This window comes from Corvus hawaiiensis, chromosome 2, assembly GCF_020740725.1.
Source record: "Corvus hawaiiensis isolate bCorHaw1 chromosome 2, bCorHaw1.pri.cur, whole genome shotgun sequence".
Classification (NCBI taxonomy): Eukaryota; Metazoa; Chordata; class Aves; order Passeriformes; family Corvidae; genus Corvus; species Corvus hawaiiensis.
Genome location: NC_063214.1, coordinates 76,204,346 through 76,228,024, shown reverse-complemented (window position 1 = coordinate 76,228,024; position 23,679 = coordinate 76,204,346). Strand labels below are relative to the sequence as shown.

The 23,679-nt window shown below is 37.3% G+C and overlaps 1 long non-coding RNA gene across 1 annotated transcript in view; it reads left to right on the top strand.

The window, feature by feature from the left end:
* Positions 1-21,430, top strand: part of LOC125336502 — a 42,967-nt gene extending 21,537 nt beyond the window's left edge. The window contains exons 2-3 of the long non-coding RNA XR_007207778.1: positions 18,378-18,508; positions 19,591-21,430. This is a non-coding gene — a long non-coding RNA (uncharacterized LOC125336502). The remainder of the gene's footprint in view (positions 1-18,377; positions 18,509-19,590) is intronic.
* The last annotated feature ends 2,249 nt before the right edge of the window (positions 21,431-23,679 follow it).

Below are 23,679 nucleotides of genomic sequence, written 5' to 3'. Positions count from 1 at the left end.
AACAGGATACTTTTCCAAAATCATTATGCAAAATGTTGCATATCTGTTGGGTTCTAACAGTTCCGTAAGCAGAAAATACAAGCATAATAAAAATAGTAAATATAACCCATTCAGCTTGACACTTCATATAATATTATTTTCTAGTTTTGTTTTGCACATAAATACAAACATAAGTCCTTATTCTCAATGCACAAAGATAATTTTTCCCATGAGACTATTACGTACTCTTGTATCGGGTTGGCATGGTAAGGTTTTGATAACGGGGAAGTTACATGGGTGGCTGTTGTAAGAAGCTGTCAGAAGCTTTCCCTGTATCTGATGGAACCAATTCCAGGCAGCTCCAAAAAAGACTCACCACTGGTCAAGCCTGAATCCATCAGCAATGGTGGTAGCACCTCTGGGATAACAGATTTAAGAAGGGTGAAAAGTTGCTGCATAAGAGCCAGTTGCAGAAAAAGGACTGAGAATACATGAGAGAAACAACTATTCAGACACCAAGGTCAGTGAAGGAGGAAGGAGAGGAGATGTTTCAAGCACTGGAGCTGAGATTCCCCTGCAGCCCATGGTCAAGACCATGGTGAAACAGATGTGCCACTGCTGCCCTTGGAGGTCCATGGTGGAGCAGAGATAAACCTGTAGTCTGTGAAAGACCCTACACCAGAGAAGATGGAGGCCCAAAAGAGGATGTGACCCTGTGGCAAGCAAAGGGGTAACCTTTGGACCTATGGAGAGAGGAGCCCAGGTTGGAGCAGGTTTGCTGGCAGGACTTGTGACACAGCAGGGGATCATGCTGGAGAAGTTTGTTCCTGAAGGACTGCAGCCCATGGAAGGGATCCACCTTGGGGAAGTTTGTGGAGGACTTTTTCCTGTGAATAGGAACCTCCATGGGTGGATAGGACCCCCCTAACAGAGCAGAGGAAGAGTGTGAGTGATTCTTCCCCTGAGGAGGAAGGAATGGAAGGCGCAACCTGTGATGGATTAACTGACCGCAACTCCCATTCCCTGTTCCCCTGTGATGTTGAGGGGGAGGAGGTAGAGAATTAGGGAGTAAAGTTAAGCCCAGGAAGAAGAGAAGTGTTGGGGGCAAGGTGTTTTTAAGATTTGATTTTATTTCTCATTATCCTACTCTGATTTGATTGGTAATAAATTAAACTAATTTCTCCAAGTCAAGTCTGTTTTGCTTGTGGTGGTAACTGATTGAGTGATCTCTCCTTGTCTTCACCTTGACCCACAAGCTTGTCATTATATTTTTTCTCCCTTGTCCCACTGACAAGAGGGAGTGACAGTGCAGCTTTGGTGGGCACCTGGCATCCAACCAGGTGCAACCTACTACAACTCTGTTTCCTAGTCAAACATAAAAAATATTCCTTTACTAAGGTTATTTCACTTCTTCAAGTAGTTTTTCTTTTGGTTTTTAATCATAATTTTCAATATAGTGTCCATGTGTATAAATACTTTGTCAAGACTCAAAGGAATATTCAACTAAAATCTACATAGTTCCAGTTGCATGTTTGAGAGACAGCAAGGGAAACACTAAAACAATGATCTGAACTTTTTTCATTGCATATGAACATTTCTTCTTGCCATTTCCAGGATGGTTGCTCCAATGCCATACAACAGTTCCTCCCACTCAGCAGATGTCACTCCCCATACTACCATTTCAGTTTTCTCTTTATTCCTGCAGCCCATTGCTGAGGAATAAGCACCATCCTGCAGTGACATGCTCAGGCTGAAACCCATACAACTGGAAGAGCCTTATTAGTCTAGATTTTACGTGCAATTATCTTCCTGCCTTGGAGAGCCAGACTGCAGACACACACACACACACACACACGTACACATACCCTACTGATAATATTTGAAGTCAGACACTACTTACAGGTGTTAAGTGACATAAATACATTTTGCAAATTATTTCTGTGGTGAGATACCAAATCCCATATTTTCACAATCAAGAAGTCTTTTAATTGGATGAACTTGTAAATATAGACCTGGAGTTGAGCTAGGAAACCAATTCATTTTTGCTTTTTCTGATCAGTTTCTGCACATCAAAATATATTGCTGTATATCAAATAATTATTCTAATTCAATATAAGAACCAGTCACATGTGAATCTTGTACACTTTGTTATTGATATTTTTGCTGTTACTGTTCGTTTTCTTATCTCATTGTTGTTTCCAGTAAATTTTTCTTATCTCAACCCATGATTTACCTTTTATGCCCCCAGTTCTCCTCTCCGGCCCACCTCAGGGGAGGGGGAAGGAGAGCAGGGAGCAAAGGGTGCATGGTTTTAGTGGGAGCACTAAATTGGAGAGTACCCTTCCTAAACCACAACAGGGGGAAAGGAAACGTTCAGCTGTACAGATATTTATCATTTATTTTAAGTTATAGCTCATGGATAGCTTTTGATGGCTCAGAAGGGAATTTAGATAGTCCACAGAATATTTTGATCTGGGCTCAACAGAAACAAACAAAAAAGACTGGATGAAGAATTGCTTGATTCTGGTCATATCTGAAAGCTGAACATAGAACTATTTATTTCTTAAGCTGGTTTTTATGGACTCTATCCATGTGCAGGAGAAAGTTTGTTTTTCTCCCCACAGTTCACAAAACAGTTGTTCAAACTATGTTTAAGATTTCTACAAATGACAACTTGAACCAAAGCGAAAATACAGCATTAGTCAAACTGTTGTCTTGAGACACCTTCCTCAAAGATATCAATCTTTCATGCTGTCTGAATGGAATCAACTTCAACTGCAAGAGTTATGGAACAACTTGTTAAGTCGTTGACACATACTAGGCAGGAAGGAAACAATCTTAAATTCATGAGTCCCTACGGTAAGTGTGAATGGGGGACTTATATTTTATGGATTTCTTGAGGTCTATTTAAAATCAAAAAACCTGGGCTTTCTAATATGAGAGATCTTACAGTCCATATTGAAATCTGTTTTAACATGAAAAGATGTAAGGAGCAGTCACTCATTCAGTTTAAGGCTAGCTATTTTCTATTGGCCAGTTTTTCACATTCATCTTCAAGATCAAGACAATTTGTTGCATAATTTTTTTTTAATCATATATACTAGCATGTAATCAGGTTTTTGATGGATACCTTTGATTAGCATATATTTGTTGCATGTACTATAAGACATAAAATTTTCTAAATAATGAATATAATCTCTTGACAGCAAGTAATAATAAATCACAAGCAAACTTAACTTTGTTTCTTTTTACAGAATTGCCTTCATTCTTACCCACACCAGTTCTTTAATATTTCTGATCCATTTATGTTGTCTAAATATGTCTTTTATCAGCAAATCGTGCTCATCTCCAAGCACCAATATAAATGAAGTTTCTGTTATCCACGTATCTGGTTTACAAGGCTGTTTAGTTATTCTCCTTGTTACCAACACCAGGGAGGACTACATGGTCCTTGGGCCAGATTGTGTGTTCAATTGTTGCAGTGCAGGTGGCAGTGGCCACTGCAATAGAGCATTCAGAGAACTGGTGGACAGGCCTCCAGAACACAGAGGTCTGATTCTCACCCTGTGGTTACAGCGAGTTCCCATGTTCCTAGTGGTTCTTAGTTTACATGTTTTAAGTTTATTGGTTCAGGAGTTCGCCATTCTGTTTTATGTGTAAGTTCATGTTTATGTATTTCCCCTAGTTGCTTATGTATTAGTTCTCCCTTCTTCGATGCCCCATTGGTCTACTCATGTAATTCCCTCCCCTAAGTTATCCCCATTGGTTATTCCCCTGTTATCTCCTCCTCTTCAGTCGATCCCCATTGGTTGTTTCCCTTTGTTCCACTTCCATATAAAATACTGTGCTTTCCCCTTTTCCCTGGTCTTTGTCCCTGGATTTTCTGCCAGCAGTAAGCCAGATGGAACCTACACAGAGACCCCTCTCTCATCCTTTGCCTCTGCCGACGCTTTTACACCACCTTTGTTTGGGGCTCGCTCCTCGAGAAGGAGCCAACTTTCCCTGCAAGCTGCAGCTGACAGCTTTCCCTCCTTGCTGCAGCCAACCCCTGCCTGTTGCAGTTGACAGCTTTCCCTGCTATCTGAAGCTGACCCCTGCCTGCAGCAGCAGATGCCAAGGACGTCTGCAGCTGGACGCTGTGCTGCCTCAGGCAGCCCCAACAGTGTCATTCAATCTTGTGTCAATATATGCATGTAGAGTACGGTAAACACTCTTGTGTGTGTTTTCAGTTTCTAACCCAAAAATCTATAGATTTTCTCCTGAACAAGCATTTAAATTAAGCTATTAGAGAGTGTAGGCCATCAGAAGTACATAAACTAAATGGAGAACAGGAACTAATATGAAATAGTTTAAAATAACATAAGTGGTCAGTTTACATCATTTAACTTTTCTTATGTTTATTTGGATTTATAAAACCAAGATACGTAAGAAATAGTGCTTAGCTCCAAAATAAAATTTGTTGAAGTCTGATAAAAAGCTCAAGCAGGCCCAAGGAGATATATTTTGCTTACTCATAAAAGAAGAGAATTAAAATTCTTAAAATTGACTCCTACAGTTTCTGATACATCTGTGAATAGTATGAAAGGAAAAGGACTGCAAACCTGGATGGTTCAGAGTTATTGTCACAGGATGAGGTTAAGGTCACTAGAGTAAGCTACAATGTGTTTAAAAAGTTCAAGGCCATAAAACAATACCTACATGGCAGTGTGCTAAACTATAGGTTGGACTTGATGATCTCAAAGGTCTTTTCCAAAGTAGTTGATTCTGTGAGTCTATGATCTATCCTTCTGACAGTGCTTGTTCTCAAGATAGTTCAGCCAACTATCTGAAGTATTATTTCAGCATGGACATACTAGAGTTTTTCTTATTTATCTGGTAAGGTCAAATTTTTCTGGTGATTCATGTAAAGCCCAGGGTCTCTACAGTGACCTTCTAGTGGTCCCTATGTTCATAGGCATTAAGGTGTGGGGGAACAAAAACTGTTCAGACAAACTTAATTGTTCTGATCTCCAAAGAAAAAGTGAATCAGATTGCAAGTGTATATTCTAGGTAGTTTTCAGGCTTGTTTCTGAGGGTGCAGTTGTCAAAAACAAAGTACCTTTAAAGAATACCTGGCCTATTGGCTTATACTTATTTGTTTGTTTTGTTTTGTTTTCTTGTACTTTTGGGAAATTTTATAAGAATAAAAGAGATATTCTCACAGAATTCACTTCTCGACTAATGGCAAAAGCCATAAAAGAATGCAGGGCTTTGCTACAAAGTAAGTGAACACTATAGGAAAGTAGGGGGAGGGTAAGCATTACAATTAATATTAGGGAATAAAGTCCCAAACAGTCTATTTTAGATTGTGCAGGAGTGTGCTGCTGAGCCTGGTTTGAATTAAAGTATTTCAGAAGGAAGTGACATTGTTGACATCATCTCTGAGGCATACTTGATATTTAAACATATCACGAATTTTAACAAAATCTATAAAATTTCTGTTTTACTGTATCCTTTCAGAGTATTTTGAAACCCCAGTATCTTGAATGAAAAAGAATAACTGGTATAGTCCATGGTTAATACATAATTGTTTATTATAAATTTATGAGAATTTATTTGTTAAAGTATGAAGTGGGCCTTCTTTAGATGTGATTTAGTTCTTTCATAAAGTTAAAAAAAATTATTACACTATTCTAATGCATTCATGCTGCTAAAAGCTACTTGGTTTTGTTCAGTTGGTTTTGGTTTAATTGGATTTTCATTCAATTAAAATAAAAATCCACAAAGGATTTGTGTAAAAGCTCACACCTGAATAATTAACTACCTGTCAACTGGATTGCTGTGTTGTCTACATGGTAACAATCCTAAGTAGATGGAGCAAAGATTTCAACAGACAGAAATTCAAAACATGAGATAAATGGCTAGTCATGAGGGCCTATATTTCATGTATTTGAGAGAACAGACATGAAAAAACATTGTCCTTTTTTCAGTGATGATGTGGGAAAAATTATCTCAGTTTTTCTATTTGTAATGAAAAAAAATTTCTGTGTCTGTCTAAGGTTAAGTACAAATTTTTTGGTCTTAAATGATTTGATCATTCATACTCTGGAGTATTTACAAAATTTAGCTATAATGGTTTAGTTTCTTTATAAGTTGCTGCGTCCTATTCATTTCTGATCTTGTCAGGTTTTCAAGCATTGTGGACTTAAGAGAAGCAGAACATATGTGTAGTTGGTTCCTTATTATGGAAGTAATACTATGATTGTTACTTCATCAAAGTCTGACTAATTTTTGACCGTGTTATTTATAAAAAATATAATGCATCCTCTTTAGAGTTGGAACATTAGAATATTGAATGGAAATTATGTTTTTCTGGATATTTCCAAATGTAGCAAATCATGCAGTGACTTTAAAATAGAATCCTCACAAATTATATAACTGTGCAAAACTTTTTGTTTTGTTTTATTTTATTTACTTCCGTGAATGAATGGTTTAAACCATGGAACATTTTAGACATTTGAAAATACAATGTTGAAGCTATTTGATATGCTTAAGTCACATGCAGCAAATATATTGTAATTCAGACAGAAATTATTTTTTTATATTCATACTCTGATGTAGTCTAAAAGAATATTTAGAACCATTCTAAAGCAGTACTACTTATTGTTGACATGGCTGAACTTCAGTTGGCATTTTTCTTCATTTCTGGGTATCCTGCAGTTCTACATTTTCAAATTTGTGGGTGAGTGAAAGCACATTTCCAAAGACCTCATTTTGGAGTACATGTCTTCTGAATCGTCTGAATCTTTATATATATCTTAGCATTAACCATCAGACGATGCTTCTATCTGTCATAGTTCCCATAGTACTACAGGTTAATGCTGAAGTATTTAGTTCTCCAGATTAATCCCTTCTAACTGTTCAGATTTAGATTAGTAACAAGACATCAAGACAGGTAGACTTCAATTAAGACACTGGTAAAATTCATCCTGACTTATCCATATCTTGGTCTTGTCTTTTTGTTCCTGCATTTTTCAGCAATTCCCTGTTTAAATAGCTCCCTGTTGTTCTTCCTAAACTCTCTTCAATGTTTCCATGTCAGCAGAGCTGATAACTCAAAAGATGATGAAAAAGTAGAATATAGAGTATCCTGATTTGGAAGGGTATTCACAAGGATCAACAAAATCCAATTTCTAGCCCTGTACCGGTGTCATGGTTTAGGGAATGGTATTCCCCAGTTTAGTGTTCCTATTGAAACCCATGTGCCACTCACTTACTCCCTGCTAGCCCTCCCCTTTAGGAGAATTGGAGACGCAAAAGGCAAGATCACAGGCTGAGAAAAGAACAATTTACTGGAAACAGCAATGAGATAAGAAAATTAATAGTAATAGCAGCACTATAAATAACTAAGTGTACAAGATACACATGTGATTTCTTGGAACCAGTGTTCCCTCTGCCACATTTACCCAACTCAAAGGAACCCCTTGTCCCCGGAAGGGCCTCCCTTCCCCCTGCCTCTGGCAATGACATGAGGTGGTACAGAATAACCTCCATGTCCTAGCCATGCCTCCTTCTGGCTACTGCAGAAATTAACCCTATCCTGGCCAGAACCAGGACAACAGACAGCCCCAAGAATAACACCATGTGCCTGACAGGATAGTGCAAATGTTTCTTTAACTCTGTCAGGTTTGGTGCCGTGACCACTTCCCTGGAGAGCCTGTTACAGTGCCCAGCTACCCTCTGGATGATGAACTTTTTCCTAATATCAAACCTAAACCTCCTCTGACACAGCTTCATGCCTTTACCTTGGATCCTGTCGCTGGTCATAAGAGAGAAGAGATCAGTACCTTCCCCTTGTGCAGAAACTGTAGATAATGAAGTCTTTCCTCCAGGCTGAACAGACCAAGCAACCTAAGCCACTCCTCTTATGCCTTCCCCTCTAGGCCCTTCACCATCCTTGTGGCCCTCCTTTGGACACTCTCTAATAGTTGTAAGTCTTTCTTATATTGTGGCACCTAAAACTACACGCAAGGACTTGAGGTGAGGCTACAGCAGCACAGAGTGGATCAGGAAAATCACCTCCCTTGACCAACTAGTGATGCTATGCATGATGCACCCCAGGACACAGCTGACCCTTCTGGTGGCCAAGTCACACTGTTGGCTCAGTAGAATGGAACTTAATGTTAGAAGAACCAAGATTTGCATAGTGGAGACTGGTAAGGTTATAAGAGCAGTGGTATATGGAGGCTGAAATACTACTGAGCCAAGTGGAACCCTTCCTGACAAATGATGTTTTGAGATCTTTTTTCCTCTTTTTATTCTGGCAGAATTGTCTTCTGCCATTTAAGACAGAACAGAAAGCCTTTAAACAAATGCTACAAATGCTTGTAGAAAGCCAAATTATTTAATTACCTTAACATGATGGTTTTTATGTATAATAAAGTAACAGATGGTAAGGTGTAGGTCTAGAGACAAAGGACTTTTCCAATTACTTATGAAGAGGTGAAAAATGAACAAATCTGCATATTTTTTTTATATCATAAAAAGATAGAAAGCAATTTCCAGGCTGATGGGAATAGGATGCCATTAAAATTGCTTCTTAAGGGAATTTTTTAAGTGCCGGTTTTTCAGAATGAAGTGCCTGTAATTCATGGGCACAGATAACAGCTGTACTGGCCTCTGTGTGCAAATGCAGTCATATTTCCATGTATTTCAAAATTTTCATAAGTTATATGATTTATGTAAGAATTTATGGTTACTCAAAAGCATCAGAAATGCAATTTAAGTGTTACTATTCATAAGACTTGACAAAGGATTAACATCAGCAGATTTATTTTCTAAATTTTATTGTCGTTGTATATCATACCTCTTCTAATATCATGTCTCTGCGTGACAATAATTTCATTGTTAAATAACTAAGAGAATAAAATCCAGCTGAAGAAATTATTATAAAAAAGACATAATGTAGAGATATATTTATAAAAACATTTCTATAATTAGAATTTTATTCATAGAGAAAATATAGCATTTATTTACAAGAACCTTTCACCTCTTTGTCCATATCCTGACGAAAAAAGCACCAAGAATTCTCTTATGAATTAACCTGAACCTATTTAAATTTGGTATGATTTTCCTATTATCAGTGTATGTAACAAGTTTTACATAACTTGCCACAATGTAAAATATTCTGGCATTGCACCTCAAGTCATGTTGATATTCCCGACACTCATTGTATACTGTGTGATACAACAAAATTAACAAACTAGTAGAAAATACTTTTGTTTGTTTGTTTGATTTCTTATAAAATGATGTCTAGAAAAACCTTTTTGACTATCACTGGTGCTCAGTTCATTGTAATTGAAACTAACGCATCTTTGAAATATTTCAAGGAACAGTCAAATTTAATATGCACATGGCTTTATGAATGATTGCCATAAATATTCAAAGTGGTGAGGCAAAGTTTTCCCTGCAAATGCAATCTTCTCAAACTCTGCAATGTTTAATAGGCTATTGCTCTAGCATGCTGAATTTAGTCTTAGCATCTTCTATGTTGCAAGCATAAATCTTTTCAGAGTAAACATTTGTTTAACAGTCTGCGGATCTTACAGCACAGTTCACTGCTGTCACTGATAAGTTAAAAGTGTTCAGTTCAAAATATTAAATAATCTAATATGGTTTGAACATTTATAACTATATGGATAAGCATACCTATAAAGGTCCTGATAAACTGTTGCAAATGGAATGATATGCTTCACTAGTAAGAGAGAAGAAACAATATACTTTAATAAAGTAGTGAGTTAATTATGAAAATTCAATAATAAATGCAACAGTGGTTTAACAAGATTGGATGGGAAGGTACATTTGGTCATTTACTGCATAGAGGACAGGGTCAGATAAAGATGTCAGGGACAACCTTCTGTTGAGTCATGAGGCTCAGAAAGAACCCACCCTTTCGTTATCAGAGAGGAGTCTAGGTGCATCTAGATTCACACTTAGTCCCAGACTTGGTCAACAGTTTGTGTCTAAAGGATTCTATATGCACAATGAATCCAACATATCACTTAGCTAAGATTTCAAATTTTGGTACACTATTAATCACTTACCAAGCATCTGTTGTAACAAGGAATTTCTCAGCCTCTAGAGTAACCCTGAGGGGCATCCCGGCTCAAGGTGAGGTCCTAGTGCGAAGCTCACTGCTATGCAGGGGAGCTCAGCAGGCCCTGGGTGGGTCACTATTTTCAAAGTAACATGATTGACTTATTTGTGTATTACCAAGAGGTCTGAGTCACTGTTCTAGACGGCCCTAGTGCACCATGTTGCCGTCTGTCCCCCAAAGTCCCCAGCAAGCTGGATGTGGCTGTCAAAACTCCACTGGTGATTATGGCTTAAGCAAGGGGCAAGGGAGAGAGGCACACTGTGACACTCCATGCCGTGACTATAGTCAATTTCTTTTACCTTCAGAGGTTGGTGGTACTCATTCTGTGCATGTGACTATGCATAAGTTATGTGTGTTTTGAACAGACAGTCATAAAGTGAGGCACAGATATTTCACCTAATAGGAGGAGCCTGACATGCTGCATGCACAGCTTTTACCTATTCATTAATTTTAGCCTGAGAATCTCTCTCAGATCTCATAAAAATCTTCCAGCCTTTACCTGTCAAGCTACTTCTTCCAGAACCAGCCAGGTCCCGTCATTCAAAACCTGTCATCACTTTTCAAAATGTCTCTTCTAATCCCAGTCTCAGAACAAAGAGAAATTTTTTAAAATATTTTCCTTTTTATATTCAACAGCTGCTTAGTTTAAAGCAATTCTAATATCTTGTCCTAATAAAGGACTATGAAAAAATTACTTCAGTACCCTTTGAAAGAATAGTCTTGAAATACCAAAGCCTTTCTAAGCTCCAAGAGAACATGGAGGTTTTTCATACATCTTTATTTTAATGTGTCTTTAATGTGTCTTGGAACTTTATACGCAATATCTTAATGAAAAGTGATAGGACAGCTTTCAGACATTTCAAATCTTGAGAGAGAAGTATGTGCTGTGTTCAGTATCTGCCTCTTCTCTGAAACTTCTATAATATCCTTTACTCAGAGCTAATTGTGAAATTGGAAGCCATAATGATTGTTTACTTTTTCTGAGCACCCAAAATTACTTGGGAATGTTAATACCCTAGTCTTTCCATGTCTTTCTACAGCTGTCCTGGAAAAATTAGTAAAGTTTGGGATTTATCTGAAATAAGTTAAAGGACAACAACCTAATTACTGCAAATCAACATTATTTTCTGTTATATAGAGGCCTTAGTAAACAGTGAGTCTTCTAAAATAGGTTGTTCTGGGAAAGAAATGTAAGGGGAACATTTATGTATTTAGATAATTTTCAAAGGGGTAATTATAAGGCATCCTAATTCAAACCAACAAAAAAATATTAGTTTCTGCTATGGGAGTGATAAATATTTAATGTATTATTTATACTTGTCCTGGGTTGCAGTGTATTCTATTACCATCCCCCGTCAGCTGTTGAAATCAGGTGGGGCAGTGTTTCCTTGCCTCCTCCCCCCAGACTATCTTTCTGTTAATTGCCCATCATTGTCCTGCCGCCTGACTCAGAGATAACTCCCTCCGGACTATCTTCTGTTAATGAGCCTAATCAACACTTTGCCTCATGACTCGTTACCCCATTGTGAGATGCTCCACCCAGAGGGAGGAACCAAGCATCCCATCGTGGGTATAAGCTGAGGCTGAACACCAGAGACACGGGCTTCCCACTGGATTTCCAGAGGACAGGAGCTACACAGCCACCACTGGACTTCCTGAGGAAGAGCAGACTGTTTTACTACAGGATCACTGCTTCAGAGGACTGCAGCCACCATTTCTACCAGACTGCTACCACCACCCTGCCTAACAGGGTGTCAGGTTGTACCTTGACTCTGTCAGTTTGACAGTGTTTTTCTTTTACCTTTTTTCCCCTTTTCTTTAATTTCCATTAAATTGTTATTCTGACTTGGTGTCTCCCACTGGTTTGTTTTCAAACTAGTACAATACTGAAGAAAAATTATATGTACTACTGCCGGCATATAGATCTGGTCATCTGAATATACCAAGCATAGGACAAATTGTAATGTAAGAAAAATTATAAAATATTAAAAGGGTTTTAAAGAAAATTTAGGGGGTTTCTGATTACTTGATGATATATATATTTATATGTATATATATGAATATCACATGTATTTCATATAGAGTGTATGGGCTTGAATCTATGAGAGGAATGAAATGCAAAGCATGCATCTGTCTCCACTTCAACAAAGCACTTGATAGAGTACCATGTAGAAAACTACAGGTCAGATGAGAAAAGAAAAATTACTAGAACTACAAAATGATCAAGGTTCTAATTAAAGGGAAGAAGACAGCAGAAATATTGATATTAAACATGTGATGAAAGATGAAATAATAATGTTTCTCAAGGGTTAGTTCAGCAATACTCTTACGTGAAATTAATGATTTTACATATGAATCCGGAACACCTTGAGGAATTTTACCAAAGTTGCAAAGGCAAAAATCATTGTAATCCTGGAGATAATGAAGATTCATTCCACACATATACTGCTTAAATGAGTAAAAGTAATCAGAATGAAGTCATTGAAGAAAATACAAACAAAGAAGGAAACATCTTCTTCCAAAAGTGTTTGCTCTTCTGTTCTATAAAATAAAATCTGTTACTTTGACTTTCAATGCCAATTTTGGCTAAGATATTCTTTGTGTTGCAGAAAGTTACTTGTACAGATGTGTACATTTCACTAACTGGTGAGTAACTGATGAATCAGTTCTAGCTGACAGACCGGTAGCTTCACAACTTTAATCTGATTTTTTTTTAAATTGTCTGTTCATACTCACAGGAGAAAAATTGGGTGAATTATGGTACCAAAGAGATAGACATAATAATACAATATTTGATAGTACAAAATGTTGTGGTTTGTAATGGGAAACTATTAAGAAAATCACTGACAAAACCTGAGGGCAGAAAATCAGGCTCATTGAAGGAGCTGTGTCATATTCAGTCCTATGAGGTACCGATATGTCACAGCTGTGAATAATGCAGATGGTGTCCTAGGATTTGTCAGCTGAGTTAGGACAATATTAGTTCCATTATACAAAATTCTGGTGAGATGGTCTCTGAAATATATGGTCTGGTCATTCATATTGAAAGGAGATGAATTCAAACTGACAGATGGAGAGAGCTTCTGTGATAATGTAGAAAATTGGAAGTCTATTATATGAGAAGAGATGGAAGCACTAGGCTTGGTTAGTCTGGTGACACAAAGGCAAAGAAGGGATAAGGTTGCTACCTATAAATTCAGCAAAGGTTATAGACTATGTAAGGTAAAGGAAAATATCTATAAAGGAATGAATAGATAGAATGAATGTGTTTTGCTTGAAACTGAAGAATACCTAGTAATTCTCTGCAATATACGGAAGCCTAGCTTTTACAGTGTGTAACGGGAGAAAACACAAATAGTAACAAGGGTTACTTTTAAATAGATTTTCATAATTTTTAAAGGATTAATGATTGTGATTCCTGTAATAAAAGGAATTCATTGCTATATGAATGTATTGCATGAACAATTAATTTGTCACATCCATTGAAAGACATAAATAGATACGAAATATAGACATTGAATATAGGTCTGCATGATTTAAGATATCTGGTCAAACAGCTGGAAATATGAATCTGAATAAAATTAACCAAATGATTTGCTGTGGAGTCAGCTGCAGGCCTGGGAATAAAAGGTTCTACTATCTCTACAGGGTGGAAAGAACTTTCTTTTTTAGGAATTCTTTAAGAAGAAATCTTCAATTCGCCTCTAGCTCAGCATGAACTTGCACATTACCCCGTAGCTAAAAGAATTAAACTAATTCTCACCTCTCTTCATTTGATAGAAACAGATCAGAAGATGAATCCCACCCATAAACTATAACAGGCCTGAGTAAGGAAAAATAGTTGTCAGTTGCAGAGTTTCTCAGATTACCTAGAGAAAACTGCAGTTTAATACAAAAAAGTGGAAGGGAGAGAGACTAGGGCTGTCTGGAAGAAGGGACCTGAAAATCAATGAGATTTATTAGAGACGGAAGTAAGAAGTGTGCAAAGAAGATAATAAAAGTTATCTGTTCTATGGCAGTGTGAAAATAAAGTGTTTTTAATAGTTGGAAAGTTATGGTAAGATAACTCCAGGGACATATTTTGGCAAAGAAAAATAACAACAACAAACATCTTCTATACTCACAGCTGATGATAACCAAATATAATGTAAAAACACTTGAGAAAAGTTCTGGTTGAACAACATGCATTGTGATAGACTGTTAGATTTTAGGGAGAATATATCCATGTCCAGAATTTGATTTTTGCCCAAATATGTATAATCTGCTACTAGTCTCTAGCTATCTGTTTTCTGTGACAACTCTTCAGGACTCATACAAAATTCATATTGTCTCTTTCTTCTGCTCTTTCAGCTTATATCATTGCTATTGAAGGCTCAGTTCTTGAGGTCCTTGGGGTTATTCTGGGTGGTTTTTTAGTGCAGCTATTGTTCTGACATGAATAGAAGCTAGTGAAAGTGTAGATGGTAAAAATAAAATCCGAATATTTACAAGCAGAAAAATAGAGGCCTTAGTAAAATGTGAATGCTGCTTGTGTAAGAAAGGCATCTCAAAAAATGTGATTCCAGTGCCTTAATACAGGCATTGTGTTTCATTTTAGTGACATCCTTGGACATATATTCCAGTTCAGTGTGGATGTCTCAAATGTCTTAGGTGTCTGTGATGGATGCACTCAACCCCTTAACCAACCCAGCAGTAGTTCAGTACAGGCTTGAAAGGAGGTAAAGGCATGAGCCACAGCCAGTCCAAGAACTTCTCCAGTTCCATTCTGTTCTCTGAAAACCCACAAAGGAGCAGAGTGATGCAGTGAGCCTTGGTGCACGTGTGCTTGAGGAAGAAGTAGTGGGGATATGTCATGAACTGACTGCAACCCCCATTCCCTGTCCTTGAAGTGCTGTGGGGAGGGAGGTAGAGAACTCAGCAGAAAAGCGGAGACTGGGAAGAAGGGACAGGTGGGGAGTAGGTGTTTTAGGATTTGGGGTTTATTTCTTACTATGCTACTCTGATTTTATTGGTAATAAATTAATCCAAATTCCCCAAGTTGAATCTGTTTTGCCTATGATGTTAACTGGTGAGTGATCACTCCCCATCTTTACCTTGAGGTTTACCATTAGGTTTTCATTACAATTCCTTGTCCCTGTCCAGTTGAGGAGGAGAGTGACAGAGTGACTTTGGTGGACGCCTGGTGTCCAGACGGGATCAACCCATCACAATACAGAAGTCCTAATAGACCAGTGTGCATAAAGATAATACTCTACTAGCTTCTCCTTAACTTCCCAATCTTGGCAGATGCACAATTGCTTGAATTGTTTTCAGGGTTTTTCCTGAGTTTTGCTGCTGGGTAGAAAGCTGCAGATACAAATTATTTAGATCTGCTCAACATTAAGCGATTACTACTTTTTCCTAGTTAGCTAAAGCGAGGTTTAAGAATAGAATTGTAAACAAGATATCATAGCTATGCTTCAATTCCTAAAGTCCATACAGAGCCATACTAGAAAATAGATAATAACTTTTTTAATCCCACAATGACAAGTACATTTCCCAGCAGGAGATACGAGTCAAGGTACTATAATGGACTGCCCAAAATAATTTTTGAAAGCATTATGCAATTTCTGATGTGTGTACATTCATGTGATTTCTGAGAAAGTGCAATTATATCTAAAAAAAGAGTGATATAATGTAAAATGTATTAAAAACTATGAAGTAACTTTTTAAAACAAAAAATTAATTCAAAAAGATTCCAGGCTTTAAAAAGATTTTAGAACAGCAGTAGGATTTTATAAAACAAAAGACTCTTTTATGCCTCTAGAGAGATCATCATCACAGTATAAATTTATTATATATTTGCATACATCAATATCTTCAAGATCTTGTTACGTCAGCTTGCTGTAAAAACAGACCTAATATGATAAACTGAAGTATTTGATACAAAAGCCTAACAGCAGACAACTGTATTAAACCAGGTTCATTTAACACTGGTTAGGTCTCTCTCAAAGTGGAATGGAATCACACAAGAGCTACAGAAAACCTGCACTGGCTGCAGGTGGGCAGAATATTCTGCAACAGCTCAAACAGTATTAGATTCTCATGTGTAGGCAACAGAATCAAACCCCTGGTATGCAACCTGAGATGAGCTGAACTGGTCTCTAGGTATCCCTGACTCTCCTGATTAGATTTCCGTTGACTGTAGTCTAAATTCAGACACCTGGCTCATATAAAGACACTTAGGTATAGATATGTAAAGACATTTGAGTATCAGCAGGTAAATACAGTTACTACTGAGCAGAACCCAACACCTGAAGCTCATTAGAATTAAACAGAAATTTAGAAATACAGCTCTTTTACTGTTAAACAAATGCTTTATTTTTTTAGTTCATGTCTTTAAATCCATGTTGCATGGACATTTAATTTTTATAGTCTGAAGAAAATAATTTACAAAGTATGACCAGTGTCATATATTTTAATACTTTTTGCTGTTTATCCAGTCTGCACTTGTACCACTTCATGGCCTTAGTAAAATGTTTCCCATTAACACTTCCTGGTAAGAAGACATTCAGTTGCCACTACTGCCTTTGGAAATCACTTCTCAAACCTTTTCTGCAATGAGAGAAATTGCAGTTAGCTTGGTTTCTAAAAAAAATCCTGGCAGTTATAACGATTTTTTTTTCATGAAAGTTAAGTTTATAAGAATCAGGCAGCCCAAATCCAGGGTATTGTGGATATCAGCAGAAGTGTTAATATTTTGAAGTGGCATAAATATTTCAGAAGATTGCATCTCCTATCTGTGTAATCTGACAACTAAAAACAATCAGTTCAAATCAAGACAAGCCACATGTTTTACATGATGCTAAGAAAAACTTATAATCATCAAACCCCCAGATGTTTCTGAGATATTAATGGTTCAGGTGTCCTAATTTTAATAGCTGAACTCCAGAGGGGTACGTCTTTCAAAGCATATTTTTAGGCAATATACCTTCATTTTACAGTAGCTTGTCATATGACTCAGAATCAGAATCTTTGACATGACAAAACCAAAACAAAACAAAGCAAAAGAGCAACAACAACAAAACCCAACAAATAAGCAACAAACATTAAAATGGGCCAAAATTAGGACTGAGCTGTGAGTTTTGAAGATGTATAATACAGCAAGATCTAACACTGGAACTATCCAGGGGATGCTTGGATAACTTTAGGTCATCTTTATCCTGTCATAAAGGAATGGTAGAGGTATACAAATTGTTCACAGAATCACAGAATCATGAAGTTTAGAAGTAACCTCCAGAGGTCATTTAGTTTGTAAATGCATCTTCTGTGCAGAGCAGATCAAGCAGATTGCTTTGAACTGTATGCAGTACATTTTTGACTATTGAGTATAAACATCCCACAATTTCTCTTGGCAACCTGTTCCAGCATTTGACCACTCTCATATTAAGTACTGTTCACTTTCTTCTTGAAAAACTTCACAGCATGTTCCCTTTTCAGGCCCAGTAGGGGAATGATTGCTTTTTCCTCATCTGAGATGTATACAAGCATTGAAAACAAGGTCACTGAAAGTTACTGATTTACTTGTCTCTCCATAACTATTGGGTGTCTTCATTCCATGCTATTAGAATCAGAATTACCTCAGGTGTATGGAGTACAATGCCTTCATGGAAAGAAAGGTGATCATTGACCTTGCAAACTCCAACAAATTTAATTATCCTCTGCAATCTGAATTTCTTAAACTTCTATGCATGGCTATCATTTTATTCTGTCTTCAGGTCAAATGTTTTGGTTCAGATCTGGGTGAATGCAAGATATGGAGACCAGCTCCAGAGAAGTGAAAGAACCAGACATGTGACAATGGCCAGCAGATGTTTTTATATACCTGATACTGCCTAATGGTTCACCTCTTCATTATACAAACGGAAACAAAACAGAACAGGAGATTAAACTCTTAGCCTACTTTTTCCCCCTCTATTTTTACCTTCAACTATTTTTTTCTTTCTCTTCTTTTCATTTCCCTTTCCATTCTTAGTCAAATATATCTATGTAATTATTATATGTTCATGTCTATTTGTTTATATATATAATAAACCAAAATAAAATTCAACCAACCTTCTATTATTAATCTGCAATGTTCTATTTTCATGCTTTAATCAAACTCAAAAATAGATGTGGGAAATGCAAGCCAAAGGTTAACACCTCTATTCTATTATAGCTGCAGTCACTCGAGACAAAGAAAGTGTATCTTTTAACACTTCGTTTTTCTTTTTTTTTTTTTCAGCTTACTGCAGTCTTTTTGCTTGGCTTTCAATAATAAATTTGTTCAAACTCTCTGGGTTCTCTAAAGATTTTTACATATGTACTTCAAATACCCATATCCACAGCTTAAACTGTGTCAGCTGGAGTTGTAAGGTAAATGTTTGGTTCCGGTTTTACAAATAATGTTTGAGTTAACAAATCTTTATTCATTTCCTAATATTTTTTCACATTCTGAAGGTACTTCTATTGTGTATTTAAATATTATCTCAGAACAGTGAAATATCTGCAGCTTCCACAGTAAAACAGCACTGGTCTTGGTGATCTAGGTGCCAAAGAAATCTGTAATAACTCATTTGTCCAGAGATGGGCAACAAGGCTGGTGAAGGCTCTAGAGCACAAGTCTTATGAGAAGCAGCTGAGGGAGCTGAGGTTGTTTAACCTCAAGAAGAGGAGGCTCAGGGATGACCTTACCTCTCTCCTGAAAGAAGATTGCAGCAAGGAGGGGATCAGTCTCTTCTCCCCGGCAACCAGTGACAGGACAAGAAGACAGTGTCAAGCTGTGCCGGAGGAGATTCAGGTTGGACATCAGGAGGGATTCCTTCATGGAAGGGGTTGTTAAACATGGGAATGAACTGCCCAGGGAGCTGGTGGAGTCACCATCCCTGGATAAGTCACCTTCCCTGGAAAAGTTTAGGAAAAGTCTGGGTGTGATACTTAGCACCATGGTCTAGTTGACAAAGTAGTGTCCAGTCAAGGGTTGGACTTGATGATCTTAGAGGTCTTTTTCAATCTAAATTATTCCGAGGTTCTGTGATTCTCACTTTCCCAAAATGTGAAGTTATTCTTAGTAGTATTAGATAAATACACACCTGATCTGTACAATTTCAATTGTCAAATCTGTTTAAATAAAACCTGGAATGTTTTTCAGCCCTGAAAATCATTACATACAGATAGCTGTCTGTGGACAAGGGAAAGCAAATCTTACAGAAAAATAAAACGGTATCTCTTTTAAAGATTGCAAAACAGGTTCGAAACACAGTTTTTCAGAGTGTTTGCCTTGTAAAATAATTGACATTCATCTTACCTCCTCCTTTTTCTTTTCGTACATTTAGTTTCATTTATACCTGTCCCTCCTCTGTCTTTTGTTACTTTCTAATGTCACATTTGTCTTAAAATCTCTTGTATCCTCCTTATTCCAAGGAGTAACAAGTTATTTTCTTTTTTTTTCTTCTCAGGAATCCCAGGTCCTGGACACCAGAGAAAAAAGTCTGGAGCAAGGAAGACTTATCCTTGGTAGCAAAGGATCAGAGTAGGGAACAACTTAGAATTCTAGAATCATAGCATGATTTGAATTGGAATAGATCTTTAAGTATCATCTAGTTCAAACCAGATTACATGGGCAGGGGTACCTTCCATGAGATTAGGGTGCTCAAAACGTTTTTCAAGCTGGCCTTGAACACTTGCAAGGATTTGGCACCCACAGCTTCTCTGGGCAGGACTTTGCACATTGCCCTGTTAATTTCATGAGGTTCACCTGGATGCACTCCTCAAGCCTGTCAAGGTCCCTCTGGAAGGCATTTCCTCCATCTAGTGCATCAGCTGCATCCCTCAGCTTGGTGTTCTTTAGAGCAAATAAATTTTAGCTCAAAATTCCCACAACAGAGGTATTTTATTTTCATGTATAACGTAGTTTTTCATTCAAGGAAAGCAAGTTCCTCATATTGTGGAAAAGAGTTACATTGCAATTCTTATACATTTAACCTCACTTTTTTGCCTTATCCCCTGCATTGATTTAATTATAGAATTTATATGCCGAAGTAGCTAGACACTGTGAAGAAAAGCAAATTGTTTTATCTCATTCTTCCACCAAACTCCTTATTGGAGTCATAGTGTAAAACCTCAGCTCAGTAAGAAAATGTCATTCTTGCCCTTTGATGTATTTAGATTATGAGTCACATAGAGCTACCAAGTATCTGGTTTTGTTATGAAAAGAAAAAATGATTACAAATGCATTTTTAGTGAAGCTCTCATCTAGGGACTGAAACCATCACTGAGATTAAGATAGGTCTCTTTTTGTGTGTGTCCTGTGGCTTCTTTAACAGCTGAAGTCTGTGTCCCTAAGTATTACATGGCTTGAGCATATCCCTTCACAGTAACAGAGAGACTGGAAAAGGCACACGTGGATGCTTTTTGGATAACTAAAACCTTCTTTATGATAGCACTTCACAAAAACTAAGGGGTTTTTTTCATTACTTGTAGAATTTATCCAAGGAATAAAATACATAATCTGTCTTCCTTTAGGTATCAAAGTTAGATATTTAAATCTGAAAAAGTTATAAAATTTTTGCAGTGAGAGGAGTGAGATGTGTACTTCCATTGTAGAGTCTTTGATGACATTCTAAGATTGACGGGTAAGAAAAGTCAGATGTACTATCATTTGTACAAGCTTATTTGTCAATTCCCATCTGGAGGATGAAATTCCTAGTGTATACCTCTGGAGCAGATGCAGATTAAGTGAAGAATTCTTTTTTGAAGGCAATAAGATGTGTTGTCTTTCTCTTCATGTAAACTCTCACATTGCCAGAAAGGGTAATGCTAGTCTGTCTTTCAATAAATAGGACTGTTTGGCCAACATGCATTTGTACATATATATGTTCTTAGTGACACTTGGTGAAAACTATTCTTTCTGATATCAGAATGACAATGACATTTTGATTTTCTCTTAAAAAATCAGAAAGAACATAAGTGGTCCTTATTCAGGTGTTGAAATGGGTTCTCCCAATGCTGCTTTGTCACTATATTTGGTGTACATGACAAAGTTTTGGTAGCAGAGATGCTGCAGCGGTGGTCTTTTGTAAGAAGAGGTTGGAGCAGCCCAATGCCAGGGACAGACAGTTCCTGATAGATCTGCAATGGAATTGAGTCTGTGAAAGAGCCCACGTTGAAGCAGGAGAAAACTGTGAGGAAGAATGAGAGGCAGAGAGGAGCTGATATGGGCTCATGACACTTAATCACCCATCCCACCTTGACCACTCTGGGGAGTTTCCCATTACTTGAACCCTTTGTTTCCCATTACCTGAACCTACTTTACTTGACAATAAATTAAATAAATTTTTCCCAAGCTGAGCTTGTTTTGTCTTTTATGGTAAATAATAAGCAGTCTGCCTATGTTTATTTTGACCCCTTAGTTTTTTCTTCCAATTTTCTCATCCTGTCCTGTTGAAGAGGGCAAATAGCTAGTCTGGGTGTGTATCCAGCTGCAGAAATTGTTACACAACCATAATCACAAACAAGCTGTTTTTCTCAGGAAAATAGCTGGGATCAAGAGGTTATTCTGTATCATCTCACATCATTGCCAGGGGCAAGGGGGAAGGGAGTCCTTTCTGGGGAAAAGCGTTTCCTTGCGGTTGAATAAATGTGGCAGAGGGAGTGGTGGGGTAATGCCAGCTCTGACCCTGATGGAGGGGAATGCTGGTTCCAAGCTGGAGGGAGTGGCTGGGTAATGCTAGTTCCGAGCTGGGGTAGCAGCTGGGGTAGTGTGGCTGTGGTCAGGTTGGGCACTGTGGGAGAGCATCTTCCATGTGAATCACACTCTCTCTTTTGTACACTTTTGTTCTTAATAATTTTGCTGACACTGTTTGTCTTCTTATCCTGTTCTGTTTCCTGTAAATTTTTCTTATTTCAGCCCATGATCTTTATCTTTTCTGTCTCCAGTTCTCCTCTCCAGCCCACTCCAGGGGGAAGAGGGAGGAGGAGGTGGAGCAAGAGAGCAACGATGTGATTTGGAAAATCTCAGTGGGAGCGTTAAAATGGGAAGTACCATTTCTAACCCACAACACTCAGTTTCCCTCCCAAAAAGTATTTGAAGCTGATTGATATTGCAAGTATGATATTTTTATATTCAAATTGTCTACAGATACACATTACAGAGATTTGAAATACTTTTTTTCCAAACCCAAGATAATTAATTTAGCCATCAGATCTTAAAACTGTATTAAAATGTTATGGCCTCTTATGAAGATTTCTTAGTAAAGCTGACAAAGCTAACTTCCCAATTAAATGCAGCATATCTATAGGAATTTAGCATTGTATCAGAACTTATTATTTAGGGAGTAGTGTAATGAGACTCACAGCAGTGCCATACTCTCCAGACTACCTGTGTTTTGAATCTGAGTCAACATCATGCATCATGCTTCATTGACACACTTGATTGCTCTCCTTGCTTCTCTTGCTGAGTCTGGGCTGGACTGCTTACGTGTATCCCTTGTGCCAGAGAGAAAGCAGGGCCTTGTGTGCCATTGATTCAGGCAGTTTTCTGGACACACAAAGATGAGACATATCCTCTAAATCATCATAACATACAAGATTATGTCTATCGCATTTGCTCAACTCAGTACTGTTTAGTAAAAGGCAAAATGGAAGAGCACCTACTTTAATGAAAAATCAACTGTCTCTACACTAAAAATTCCTATGAGATCTCAAGAAGATTTGCTTTGTATGGTAATTTTTGAAAGTCTGGCCTTTTCCTTTCATTATCTGCATGGAAGCTTGTGGTTGATGAACAGTATAAGGGTGTGGTTCTTCATGTCTGATGTCTAAATATGAATTTATAAGCACTTAGGCTTGACATTTTTAGCTTCAAATACAGTTCTTTACTATCCTCAGATGCCCTTTTCTCATCAGTCCTCTCACAGAGTTGTTCTTGAATATAGCTGACACTATTTAAGTTTCAAACCAGACTATTTTATCTCTTTTAAAACACTGTGACAGATATGTAAATGCTTTAACATTTACAGGTAAATATTTATATATAATGTATTTTTTGTCAGTTTTATCTTATTTAACTATTTATGTGTGTTTTGTCTGGTGGTGTTTAACATCCAATTTTTTTTTTCTATTAAGAAAACCCACTATGAACTATCAGCATTGAAAACAATACAGTTGGATATGTGAGTAACTGTGAACCCACCAGTAGGACTTAATGAATAGCAATGTTTGCAGCCTCTGTAATTTTTTCAAATTCAACAGGCTACTATGTCAGAAACTTTCAAATTTCATCACAAATTGTGGTTTATTTATAAGCAGTTAAATGTATAATTTTCCTTTTGGCCCAGTTTGGCAGTATTTTTAGTCAAGAAAAACATAGACTTTAACTAATTTAATCTGGTTTTATGCTATAGAAATGGACAACTGATAAATATAAAATATTTCTGAATTATAACTGCTTTCATATTAACTGAAGTCATTAATATAATCGTAGTAAAAATCAATATTTATCCACTGACAATTCAAGTTGTTCCTTCTGGTGCGTGTAGAGCGTGAAC